The sequence below is a fragment of the Primulina tabacum genome, chromosome 14 (genome assembly GCF_025594145.1).
Source record: "Primulina tabacum isolate GXHZ01 chromosome 14, ASM2559414v2, whole genome shotgun sequence".
Lineage (NCBI taxonomy): Eukaryota > Viridiplantae > Streptophyta > Magnoliopsida > Lamiales > Gesneriaceae > Primulina > Primulina tabacum.
The window spans coordinates 28,313,764-28,327,702 of NC_134563.1; positions in this window are offsets into that span (position 1 = coordinate 28,313,764).

A 13,939-nucleotide genomic window follows, 5' to 3' on the forward strand; every position below is an offset into this window, starting at 1 on the left:
TGGATGGGCGCATATGCGCGAACATGGCAGAGAAGTTGGCGCATATGCGCCGGATGGAGGCGCGCATATGCGCGAGTTGTAATGCACCGAAATAGTAAGTCTCGCGTATATGCGCGGGGCTTGGGCGTGCATATGCGCGAGTCATGCAGAATGAAAAAGTGCCACTTGCCCCTTACATGCAACGTGTGTGTATATATATATACATATCAGTCATTGGAAAATTGAAAAGATAGAAACGAGAGCCGAGGGAATTCTCAAATTTTAAATCGTAGAGTTGTGGTTTCTGCAAAATCCGCCAGTCTGAATTTTAATCCGAGTACAGTAACGAGTTCCTAGCGACGACAGCTACAACAGGACGTGAGTTTTATTGAATTCTGGTATCATTTGAAATTATGATATTGGGGGAATTGTGATTTGACCGATATATTGTGTTCTGGATATACTGATCAGTATATAATTGAAGTCAGATCGAAGAACGGACCGTTTATGTAATTGTTATGATTTTCGGAAGTGATATGATTGAGATTGCGCAGATTTGATGTTATGACTTGTTATTATTGAAGATTATGATTCGTATTGATATCGATTATGAGTTGTGGTATTATATCTGTTATGTTGAGATTGACGGGGCTATCAAGACTGTATTGTTATGCCGTCGAAACATCAGTAGATTGATTGTGATCAGATTCAGTATTGATTGAGATTGTATCATGATATCGTTGATATGGATCAGATTATGTTTGATTTGAGTATTGATCAGAACAGGTTTTGAATTGAGTTATACATTGATACAGTGTATTCGATATTGTCATTTCAGATTTGATATGGACAGATTTGACTTCGAGACTTCGACTTCGTCAGACCGAGAAAAGAAAGGTATAAATTGATGTTGATGCGGGATTGCACAACTCGAGTTGACTTGACTTGAGTTTCCCAAAATCACATACTTTACCTTATCGCATTGATATTTGCAATTGAATGAAATTGATATTTTGATCTATTGATTTATGTATTGAGTCATAGGTGGATACGCCTAGGCAGAGACGATTGATCTCGTGACAGGGGTGCCTGATAGTGATGGAATCGTCACGGGCACATTGTACATTGTCACAAGATACTGATTTGGCGAAAGTGCCAAAGTCTGTGACGGATAGGTCAAAACACCGGACGTTTGGTTATATTGAAGTGGATAGAATTGGAGTTTTTTCTATTACTGATGTTCGATATGGAAAGAGCCAAAGTCCGTGAATAAGAACATGCCACCACCCCGATCGGGAGTGTAGGTGGGTGTATGTTCTTATTCAGATCGGGATCCCTAGATTAGGATGAGTCGAGTCAGAGTCTGTGAGTCACAGAGTGTGATTCAGAGTTTGTATTGATTTATGTTTCTGATTTGATACATGCTATGAATATCGATTTCATGCTTTTATATCTGTTTATATGAAATGCATGTATACATGATTTATACTGGGAATGTAATTCTCACCGAAATTATCCGGCTGTTGTCTTGTTTGTATGTGTGCTTGACAACAGGTGGGACAGGATCAGGATTAGGAAGAGGATGAGAGATTATAGTTAGCGTGGAGATCCGAGCCCAGAAGCAGAATAGGATTCAGCACTTGATGTATAGATGTTGAACCTAGTTGAGATAGAAACTTGTAGTACATGATTTGTACTTTTATACTGACATATATATTAAATAGATTACATTACATTTCCGCATTTATATTTTAAAAAGAAAAAAAAATTTAGTCCCACTTTTCTTAATTTTTATATTTGACAGTAATAATGATTAAGACATGAATTAGCGTCCAGGGTCCCCACAAAAGTAATCTTGGACTGACACGTTTTCATAAATTTGAACAATCACCAACATAAATAATCGTGCAGCCCTTATTCAATTTTTTTCTTCACGTCATTTCATTCTCTCAGAGCTTCTATTCACTCAGAGCATTCAAACTTTTAGAATTTTCTTCTTTGCAGAAATTCACAACTCGAGCAAATGGCAAGCCAAAAACAAGATTTCATTCTCAATGTTATGGTTATCGACTTTGAAATTGTTTTATCCGTGACAGATGAAGCAGTTCGGAGTGTATTTCTGAAACTCGAAGCTGCTGGTTTGTAGAAATTTCTTGGGCTGGCCAATCAAGCGATTTACCCAAAGGAGATTCAAGAAATCTATGCCAATAGCACTATCTATGATGACCGTAAAATCATCTCGACTGTCAACAATCAGATGCTGATCTTGGATGAAGACTCTTTCCGCACCCTCTTCCAACTACTCTCTGATGGTTAATCTAATTTCTCTGAGATAAAACTTGCCGATGTTGAGGAAATTCAGACTCTGCTATCTACTGATGGGAAGAAGATCAAGGTATCTGATTCCAAGAAAGAACTGAAACCAGAGATACAGTTGCTGGCAAACATAGTTGCCAAGGGTGTTATTGCCAAGGCAGGCTCATTTGATGCCCTCACCCTTGAGAAATTTCAGGTTATGACAGCAATCATGAATGGCAGGAGACTGAACTGGTCAACCATCATCTTCAACATACTGAAAAATATGGTTCAGTCTTCAAAACAGTCACCAACATACTGAAAAATATCTTACTTAATTTATCTCTAGATATTATAGGATATGTTTTTAATATGACTTTTATTTCTAAGATATTTTATCCTTGTTTAAAAGAGTTTATCCCTAATGAAAATCTTTTTTTCATATTTTCTAGGACTCTTTTATGGAATTGTTTTTAGATCAAGCATTGGGTAAAAATATGTAGAGCCTTACAGCCGTGTATGAGGCTCCTGGGGGAAGGTCGGCAGAGCAGTACTTGCATAGAAGAAAAATACGAGAGCCGAGCCTATTTTGATGAAAATATTTTGTGTGATCGGTTGATCGCTTTGTGCAGATGATGAAGTTTTTTGTGTGATCGGTTGATCACTTTGTGCTGTTGTTGGAGTTTTTCTGAACATGCACAAGTTCAGTATCGGTGATTTTCGTGTGAAGAATTTGGGTGATTGATTCACAGATTTACCATGTTGCTGATTGATGTTGACGACACTTGAAGAACGACACTGCGTGAAGTGTTGTTTGGAGAGTGGTTTCATTTGGTTTTTAAGCAATACGTTTTTTATTTTATGCATCTAGTATTTGGTTTGAGTTTTTGATGCATTTTAATTCCTTGGTGTTTCAAGGAATTTAGTTTTGTTATTTTCACTAGTATTGTTTTGGTGTAAACAATTTACATACTTTTCTAGTGAATTTTTGCCATGAGGCATTCCACAAGTATTCGTTACTTGTGCATAATTTAAATCTGGTCCCTATTTATTCAAGTTATACTTGTGTGTCAATAACTAATTTCCGCTGCATGTTGTGCGCTCGTGTTGACAACACCCAAACACAACACTAACTTCTGATACACACAATATATTAATTTCCAGTACGTTTATGATCAACAGCCCTTTCAAGTGGTATCAGAGCCAACACTTGATACACTAAGTGATTGATCATGTTTTACTGTTGTTTTACAGGAAATATAACTATAGCTCAATGGACGCATTGGCTTCAAGTGCTGCTTTTAGACCACCGGTCTTGGATGGATCGAATTATGCATTTTGGACAGTTAAGATGAGGATGTACATAAAATCCATCAAGGAAAGAGCTTGGCAATGGGTTCTAGATGGTTGGTCACCACCTAGAATTGTCGATGCAGATGGTGACAGCCAAGTCAAACCTGAGAATGCATGGACTAACGATGAGGTTCAGACCTCAAATTTCAACTCTAAGGCACTCAATGCCATCTTTATCTCGGTCGATGTCAACATGTTTAGGCTTATTACAAATTGCATATCTGCTAAAGAAGCATGAGATATTCTCCAAAAGCACTGCGAAGGATATGAAAGTGTCCGCTGAACCAAACTGAGGACGATGGCCTCCAAATTTGAGAGCCTAAGAATGGAAGACAATGCGACAATTGCTGAATATGATCGAAAACTTCGAGATATTGCCAATAAAGCCTTTAGTCTTGGTGATCCTATGTCAAATGAAAGGCTCGTCAGTAAGGTACTAAGATCTCTTCTTGAATGATTTAACATCAAGATTTGTTCAATTGATTAATCAAAAGACGTCTACTATAAATTTGGAAGATTTCATAAGCTCTCTTTAGACTTTTGAGATGAATTTGGATGTACAAAGAAGAGATAAAGGGAAAGTAATTGCATTTCAAGCTTCTGATGACTCCTTCAACAATCTAATTCAAGAAGAAAATGAATCTGATCTCGGTGAGGAGTCAATCTCCCTGATCACTAAGAAGTTCGGTGATTACTTGACGAGAATGAGAGACAACAAGAAGATTGTGCAACCATCGAAACCTTCTTTTGGCCCTTCTGACAGATATAAACTGCAAACACCTGCTCAAGGGTGTTTAGAACCAAGAATTAAAGTGATAGCTCGACCAGAAACTAAAAGATTGGATTCCGTAAAGTGTAGAGAGTGTTCTGGATAAGAACATTATACAAATTAGTGTGCTAATCGACTTCGCAGAAATAAAAATATGGCAGTTTTCTTGAGTGGTGAAGATTCTGATGAACAAATTGAATCCAGTAGAGGGGACAAGTTCACCTCTCTGTCTGTCATTTTGAAGAATACACGCCAACTACAAGTCAATCCACTTGGCGTTGCCACTAGTATTGCAGCGCTAGGCCGCAACACCATTTCAAAGTCACTATGCCTCAATGCTAAATCTCTTGAGAACTCATACTTTGAAGAAATCCAGAAATCTTATCAAGAAGAACTTACTGTAGATACTGTCCAGATGATGTATGAAGAGCTGTATGATGACTGACTCAAAAGAAATAAGACAAACTCAATGCTTTCAAAAGAAAATACTGAGCTAAAAAGCAGCTTGTCTCGACTTGAAATCCTACTAAGTAGAAATTATCTCGAACTGTGCAAAGTCAAGGATGATCTTAAAAAGGCCTCAAACACTCTTGCTAAATTCAACTCAAGTTCATCAAAACTTGACTCAATGCTAACAATGGGGAAGGACAGCAGAACTGGTCTTGGATATGTTGAAAGGGTATATGAACATGGTGAATCTTCCAACTTCGGATCAAAATCAACTGTGTTTGTAAAGAAAATTGAAGACAATTATGTCCCCTTAATGGTGAACCCTCCTATGAATACTCTGTCAATCTCAAAACCAGCTTTGGAACAAAGGCTGAAACAAAACAGAGCTTCTTCCTCTCCTTTGAAAGTTGACCCGCCAGTGAAGATGTCACAATCCAAACAATCCAAGAAGCCAGTATCAACTTCTAAATCAACGCAAACAAAGCGACTGTTTGTCTGCCACTACTGCCATAAGACTGGGCACATCAAACCCTTATGCTTTAAAATAAGAGCTGACTACATGAATTGACAATCAAATCAGTTGTTGCACAAGCTGTTGCCCAACACCAAGCACAACACCACAATCAAAAATTCTTCCACAAGGAAAATATGGATACCAAAAACTGTTATTCGATGCAATGTCATTTATACTTCTTTAAAAACTAACATTGCAGGAACGCGATATTTTGAGAATGGGTGCTCACGCCACATGACCGGATCCAAAGAACAACTCACGGATTATCTTGAAGTAAAAAGTAGATGTGTAACTTATAGTGGTGGTGTCAAAAGAATAATTGTAGGCAAAGGAGCCATGAATGTTGATGGGCTTCCTGAACTTCATAATGTTCTACACATTGAAGGAATTAATTCGAACTTAATAAGCATTATTCAACCCTATGATGATGATTTATATGTTAGATCCAACAAAAATAATTGTGAAGTTTTTAATGATGCCAATGTTTGTGTAGTGTCAGGTGCTCGATCTGCTGACAATTTCTACCAACTGGGAGAAGATGATGATTGTCGTAGTGTCAAGGTAAGTGATCTATACCTCTGGCATAAAAAATTGGGACATGTGAGCTTCAAGACTTTGAAGAATTTGTGTAAGTTTGATAATGTGAGAGGTATGCCAAACTTGAGTTCAGGTAATGCTTATGTCTGTGGACCATGTCAGAAAGATAAACAAACCCCTGTTGCACACCTGGTGTTTCAACACCTTGGGACAACACAGTGCCTTGAACTCTTGCACATGGATCTAATGGGTCTAATGGATGTTGAGAGCTTGGGTGGTAAGAAATACTCATTTGTTTGTGTTGATGATTTTTCGCATTTTACTTGGATAAGTTTCCTTAGAGAAAAATCTGACGCTTTTGATGTCTTTAAGAAGTTGCATGCTAGAATAACAAATTTGCATGAAGTGAGGGAGGTTAAAATAAGAACTGACAATGGTAAGGAGTTTGAAAATTCTCATTTTAATTCTTTGTGCAAAAAGAAAGGAATCACTCATGAATTTTCAGCTCCAAAGACCCCTAATGGCTCGGGTCATGTAAGTTCCAAGAATGTGTCAAAACATTTTTGGGCCGAAGCTTTAAATACGGCATGTCACGTTTCCAACCATGTGTTTTTAAGGAGTGGATCTACTGTGAAATCTTATGAAATCATAATGAGAAAAAAACTAATCCTCAAATACTTTCATATCTTTGGTTGTGTCTGCTACGTCTTGAATGATCGAGATCATCTTGCAAAATTTGATTCAAAAAGTGATAAAAGCCTATTTCTTGAATTCTCAATGAATAGTCGGGCCCGTCGTGTATTTAATTTGAGAAATAGAACAACTATTGAATCAATTAATGTTGTGTTTGATGATTTTGCAGACCTAACGGGAAAAACCAAGGAGGTTGACATTGAAGGACTGTTGGATGTAAGTGAGCCTCTGACCAAAAATGGTGTTGAGACCAGCGATACAACACCCATCACAACACTGCCACTAAACCGTACATAAACACTAGATGATGGAGTTGATAACGAAGGAAATGACATTTCCATCAAGATTCAGAAAAATCACCAATTATGCAATCATTGGTGAAGTTCATAATGATGTGCAAACAAGAAAGAAAGAAAAGGTGGACTACAGCAAAATGATTGGACTAATCTGCATGAGCTCCACATTTTCTCAGGTAAGTCACTCTTGTTTCGTGTTTAACATTGAAACTAAGAACATTAATGATGCACTAAAAGATGAATTTTGGGTCAATGCAATGCATGAAGAGCTTAAATAATTTGTGCACAATGGTGTATGAGATTTGGTTCATAGACCATCGAATACCAATGTTATTGGGACAAAATGGATTTTCAAAATTAAAACATATGAATTCAGTAATATTGTTCGAAATCAGGCTCGGTTGGTAGATCAAGAGTATACGGAGGTTGAGGGGGGTGGATTTTGATAAAACCTTCGTCCAGTAGCCCGAATTGAGTCAGTCCGACTGTTGTTTGCCATATCATGCCATATGCGTATCAAATTGTATCAAATGAATGTAAAGAATTATTTTTAAATGGAATTTTGAATGAGAAAGCATATATAAGTCAACCAAAAGGATTTGAAGATCCATATCACATGGACCATGTCTACAAGCTGAAGAAAGCTCTATATGGAGTGAAACAGGCTCCACGAGCATGGTATGGTATGCTGGCTGATTATTTGATCAACTTAGGCTTTAAACGAGGTGAGGTTGACAAAACCCTCTTTATTCAAAATTGAAGCATGATATTTTGATTTGCCAAGTTTATGTAGATAATATTATCTTTGGTGCATCATCACAAAAACTTGTTGATAACTTTGTTGTGTGCATGTCATCCAATTCGAAATGAGCATGGTGGGAGAGTTGAATTTCTTCCTTGGATTGCAAGTTAAACAATTGCATGATGTTATATTTGTGTGTCAATCCAAGTATGCTAAGAATCTGGTCAAAAAGTTCTCAAATGATAATTCTAAGCATATGAAAACTCACATGGGGTCAAGTGGAAAACTTTCTAAAGATGATGATGCCGACGGTGTTGACAACACCATGTACCGCAGTATCACTACAACAAAAATAGCTTTTCGCAGCGCACTATTAACAGCGCACAATAAAGGCACGCCGTTAATAATATTATTAATAGCGTGCATGTTTATGTGCGCTGTTAATAGTAAAAAAAGTTTTAAAAAAATTTTGTCTAGACATTAACGGCGTACATTAATCGCACGTCGTCAATAATATTATTCAGAGCATGCATATTATTGCACGCTGCGAAAAATGGGCTCACTATTAACAATGCATAATAAAGGCACGCCGTTAATAGTATTATTAACAGCGTGCATGTTTATTTGCGCTGTTAAAAGTAAAAAAAAAAATTTAAAAATCGTATCTAGATATTAACGACGTACATTAATCACACGGCATCAATATTATTATTTACGACGTGCATATTATTGCATGCTGTGGAAAATGGGCGTCCATTGTTAGCGACGGTTTCAAAAATCGGCGCAATTTTAAAATTAGCGATGATTTTATACATCACAATATTTACATTAGCCTAAAATCGTCGCTAAATATAGTGACGGGTTTACTAACAACCGTCGCTAAGAGAGACGGTTTAATATAAAACCGTCGCTGACCAAAACCGTCGCAAATGATCTATAAATATCCGCAATTCAGAACCATTTTGTTCCACACCACTTCACTTCTCTCTCAGATGATTTTAGGTTCGATTTAAGGTAAGTTTTTTCATTTCAATTTTTATTAAATTTTTAAGTGTTAGTTTAGATAATAAATATTAGCATAGTGTAAGTTTTTTTTAGATTTATTAAATTATAAAAGTAATTTTTTTTATTTTACTAAAAACATTAGCGACGGATTTGGTGAATACCGTCGCTAAATTTTGCGACGGTTGTTATAAACCCGTCGCTAATTGGTGACGGTTTTTAATAAAACCATCGCTATTTAGCAATGGTTTGTTGAGAAACCGTCGCAAATTATCGACGAGTTATTGAAAAACCATCGCTAATTTTAGGACGGTACACATATTGCAGATATGAAGAATATTAACGGCGTGCATACGCATTGGATATGTACGCCGCAGATAATTGTATTAACTGCGGATAATCTTGAACTTTCAACAGCTTGCAGTTGTGCAGCGTGCAATGTGCGCCGCTGAAAGAGAATTTACGCGCTGCGAAAAGTCATTTTTGTTGTAGTGCATCATCGTTAGTCATTTGTACCTAACTGCTACAATACCCCGATATTATGTTCAATGTCTGTTTGTGTGCTAGGTACCAAGCAAACCCAAAAATATCACACCTAAAATCTATGAAACGTATATTTAGATACATTGCAGGTACGCTAGAATTAGGATTGTGGTACACACAAGAAACAAACACAAATTTGGTAGGTTTTTCTGATGTTGACTGTGCCAAAGACTTAGATGATATGAAGAGCACATTGGGTGGGTGTTTCTATCTTGGGAATAACCTTGTCTTGGTAAAGTAAGAAGCACAATTGTGTGTCCCTATTCACCGCTGAGTCTGATTATGTAGCAGCTGCTAGTTGTTGCTTGCAACTTGTTTGGATGAATGAAATGATTGAATATTATGATTTTCACAGTTACATAATGATGGTATATTTTGACAACTCCAGTGCTATAGAATTTTATAAGAATCATGTTCAACACTCTTAAACAAAACACATAGACATAAGACATCACTTTATTCGAGATTTGGTTGAAAAAAGCATAATTAGACTGGAATTTGTTAGAACTAAAAACCAGCTGGCATATATATTCATGAAATCTTTGGACTTTGAGAGATTATCCAACCTTCGGAAGTCTTTCAGCACGTGTGTACAATAATCATACCCTCATGTGGTCATTGGTGTTGCCAACACCGATAACAACACCATTTTTGCATGTCTATTTTTGGGATGCTAGGCATACTGTATAATCATAATCATCTAACTTAATTGTAATGTACAAGTGATGGAAATATCTTAGTGCACTCCCTGATAGAGATCAATCTTCCAATCTAGTTTTGTAGATGTTTTATTCTCAATCTCAATCATCAAATAATTGAGGAATCACAATATCTTCTTGATCATGTCCAATATGAAAATGGTGACTTGAAAAACTTGAGCAGTTTGGTGAAAAACATAAAAGATGAAAAAATAATAATCAAATTAGAAGAAAATGGAAAAAGCTGCCTAGAAGAGTCATTTGAAGAATGTTTTTCTAGTGTGGGGGCTAACACTTCTAAAATCAAAATAGAAATGGAAAAAATTACCTAGGAGAGTTCTTTGAAGACCGTTCTCTTAGTGTGGGAGCTGTCATATCTAAACCAAAACATTTTTTTTTTGGAAGTATTGACTCATAAACAGTGGTGTTACCAAGAGGTGTTGCAAACACCTAAGTTCAAACACAACACAATTTATATGATGCCTAAAATTTCAATAATTCATCATATTGGAGGCATATTTAGGACATTCATATTGATTTTTTTTTCATGAATTCATCATGTGCACTGACATATTAGTGTTGACATATGACGGTTGATGAAAACCTTAATTACCTAGATTTTGAATTTATGTGACTACTGGTATTAGTGGGTTATAATCGACGTCGGTTTTTGCTTGATAATCTTCTGAAATAGTCATAACACGAGGTTGAATTAATTTTACTGTTGAATGAGGGTGTGACTTGTAAACTGGAAATCAAGTCTGCAATTTATTACCATTACTGTGCGGATTTTCGGAGTTGAAGCATTAAATCGGTGTTCGTTAGATTAAAATTATATATGTTTTGTTGCCATTAAATCTCTGATAATTACTATTGCTTGTTCTCATTTACTCTCGCAATCTTTCCTTGCTCTCGTGATTTCTTTGTGCATTTTTTGTGCGAGATTCTTGATTTTCTTCGTAATTCCCTCTCACATTTTACAGGTGGCTGAAGATATTGCTAATGTTGAGCCCAATGTTTTCAACACCGCTGACAACATTGATTATTCTGATTATGATGTGAATCATTCTTTCTCCACCAAGTTCTACACTGAAGCTGCCTTAGCCCTATGGCCTCTCTATGTGAATAGACAATTTATTGAAGAGAGGAGCATTGACACTGAGGCATATGGACAACAAAATTTGACGGCATTCTTCAAAGATCGAGGACTGCTTGCTACGATTTTCAAGTTCTCCCCGACTGTCATCAATGAATTCTACAATACCCCCGCGGATGAAGAAGATGAAATCACGGCAGACATCAACTGATATCACCAATGTACTCACTAATGGGATAATCACTGAATTCCCTAGTTGCCCGATATGTCTGTCTGCAGCAAGTCTAACTTCTTTCTATTCAGTCCTGTACAAGACAACAATACGCAACTGGACTCGCTCCACCAACACGACTGTGGTTACCAGGCCACAAGAAATTGTGTTATTTGCTATTGGGACAGAAAGACCTTTCGCTTTTGGCAACCTTGTGTTCAAAACGGTTCTTCAATTCTCTGAGGGTGGGTTGAAATCAACAAAGCTCCCTTTTCCCATCCCTGATCTATGGGATACTGGAGTCATAGGGGTTCTTCAAAGAAGATGATGAGACCTTTTTTGATGTGAGTGAAACTCTAAAGATCGCTCATGTCTATTTCAAGAGTAACGGGAAACTGAACCTACCTTGGTCAGCGACTGGTGTTGCCACTGGTGTTGGCAACACGACGTCCACATCCACTTCCGCTCTTGAGGCTACGTCATGCTCTTTGGCCTTTTTGATCTATTGCAAATCAAAATCAATTTGGGCCTATAGATGAGAGGGGAGCAGAAGTACCAAAAATGACAAAGAGAATGAGTGGTGATGCAGATTTCAGCATCTGCAGGAGCTGAGACTGTTTTTGCTTTCATATCGGGTTGATCTTTTATCTGTTTGATGTTGAATGAAATTCTTTTTCCTTCTTATGTCTTCGCATGCTTTCAATGTTCTAATGATGGTGTTGACAACACTGTCAACAACACCAATTCTCTAACATGTTTAATTTAGGGAGAGATGAAATTTAGCTCAGGGGAAGATACACTATAACGCAAGGGGGAGTTTAACTTAATGCTGAAATAATCAAGATTATCATTTTTAGATGTTTTGTCCAGAAAGGCAAAAAGGAGAGATTGAAAGAAATATTTTATTCTTTTATTATTTTTTCTAAATTGATATTATTTAATTTAATATTTTTCCTTTCTAGATTAAAAAATCTTGTTTGTTTTATTTCTAAATGATAATATATTGCTTGATTTATCTCTAGATATTATATGATTTGTTTTTAATATGAATTTTATCTCTAAGATATTTTATCATTGTTTAAAAGAGTTTCATCCCTAATAAAAATCTTGTTTCCATATTTTCTAGGACTCTTTTATGAATTGTTTTAGGTCAAGCATTGGGTATAAATATGTAGAGCCTTACAGCCGTGTTTAAAAGATGATAATATATTGCTTGATTTATCTCTAGATATTATAGTATTTGTTTTAATATGAATTTTATCTCTAAGATATTTTACCCTTGTTTAAAAGAGTTTTATCCCTAATGAAAATCTTGTTTCCATATTTTCTATGGCTCTTTTATGGAATTGTTTTAGGTCAAGCATTGGGTATAAATATGTAGAGCCTTACAACCGTGTATGAGGCTCTTGGGGGAAGGTCGGCAGAGGAGTACTTGCATAGAATAAAAATACAAGAGCCGAGCCTATTTTGATGAAAAGCTTTTGTGTGATCAGTTGGATCACTTTGTGATGTTGTTGGAGTTTTTCTGAACATGCACAAGTTCAGTATTGGATATTTTCATGTGAAGAATTTGGGTGATTGATTCCCAGATTTATCGTGTTGCTGATTGATGTTGACAACACTTGAAGAACAACATTGCGTGAGTGTTGGTTGGAGAGTGGTTTTGTTTGGTTTTTAAGCAATATTTTTTTTTTTGTTTTATGCATCTAGTATTTGGTTTGAGTTTTTGATGCATTTTCATTCCTTGGTGTTTCAATGAATTTAGTTTGAGTATTGAAAAAACCCGAACACAACACTAATTTCTGATACACACAGTATATTGATTTCCTCTACATTTATGATCAGCAACCCTTTCACTTAATATTTTGTCATCGTATTTGTTTTGAAAATAATTTTCCACCCTCGTAGTGTCAAGGTTTGGCAAGATGAGTATATGGTGTTAACTGGATCTCAATTCTATCGTTTTTTGTTTAATGAATATGTTCCATACTAGATTATTAATGTCTATATAAGAATTATGCAGAAGAGAAGTTTGGAGTCTTGATTTGAAATTTTTTGCATGGACACAATTGTGCATATTCATGTGAATTTTACTTGTTTTTTTTTTTTATTTGTTTCATATTCCTCAGTATATGTTTTCTTGACTATGTAGAGTGACGTGTTTGATATGTTGCGACTATAACTTACCGACAATACAAAGCAACATAACCAGTAACACAACCAAAGGTTCACACCAATCCTACCACTCGAGCTTGTCTTTCTTCTCGAAGGTAACACCATGCTCGATTCCCATTCCAGCAATCTTTTTTTCCTATTAAAGTGTAAAATAAAAGTACTTATCAGCAAGCAATTAATAATATAGTAAACTTTGTGCAATACAAAATTTGAAATATTTAAGAATTCCCCAAATAATTCAAACACCAACTCAATGAAACAATAACGCTAGTTTATAGCTTCTTTGCAGTTACGCCTGTTGTGGCATGTCGTATGATGACTACACTTCGACACGCGTGATTCAACTTGCTATAGTATCCTCTTAGTCCTCCATCGGCCTGGCTAACTACGCACATCAGGAGTGTTGATTACATCTACTTCATCATCATAGGAAATATTAATGTCAAAATTTGGGATTGGATTATGAATTCTTTTGTATTCTTGGCGTAACATTTCAATCTTGAAATACTTGTCACAAAAATCATAAAAGATAGTGATTTTGACTCAAGAGTGGCACAAGAATGCTTGCATGGAAGCTTATTGATTT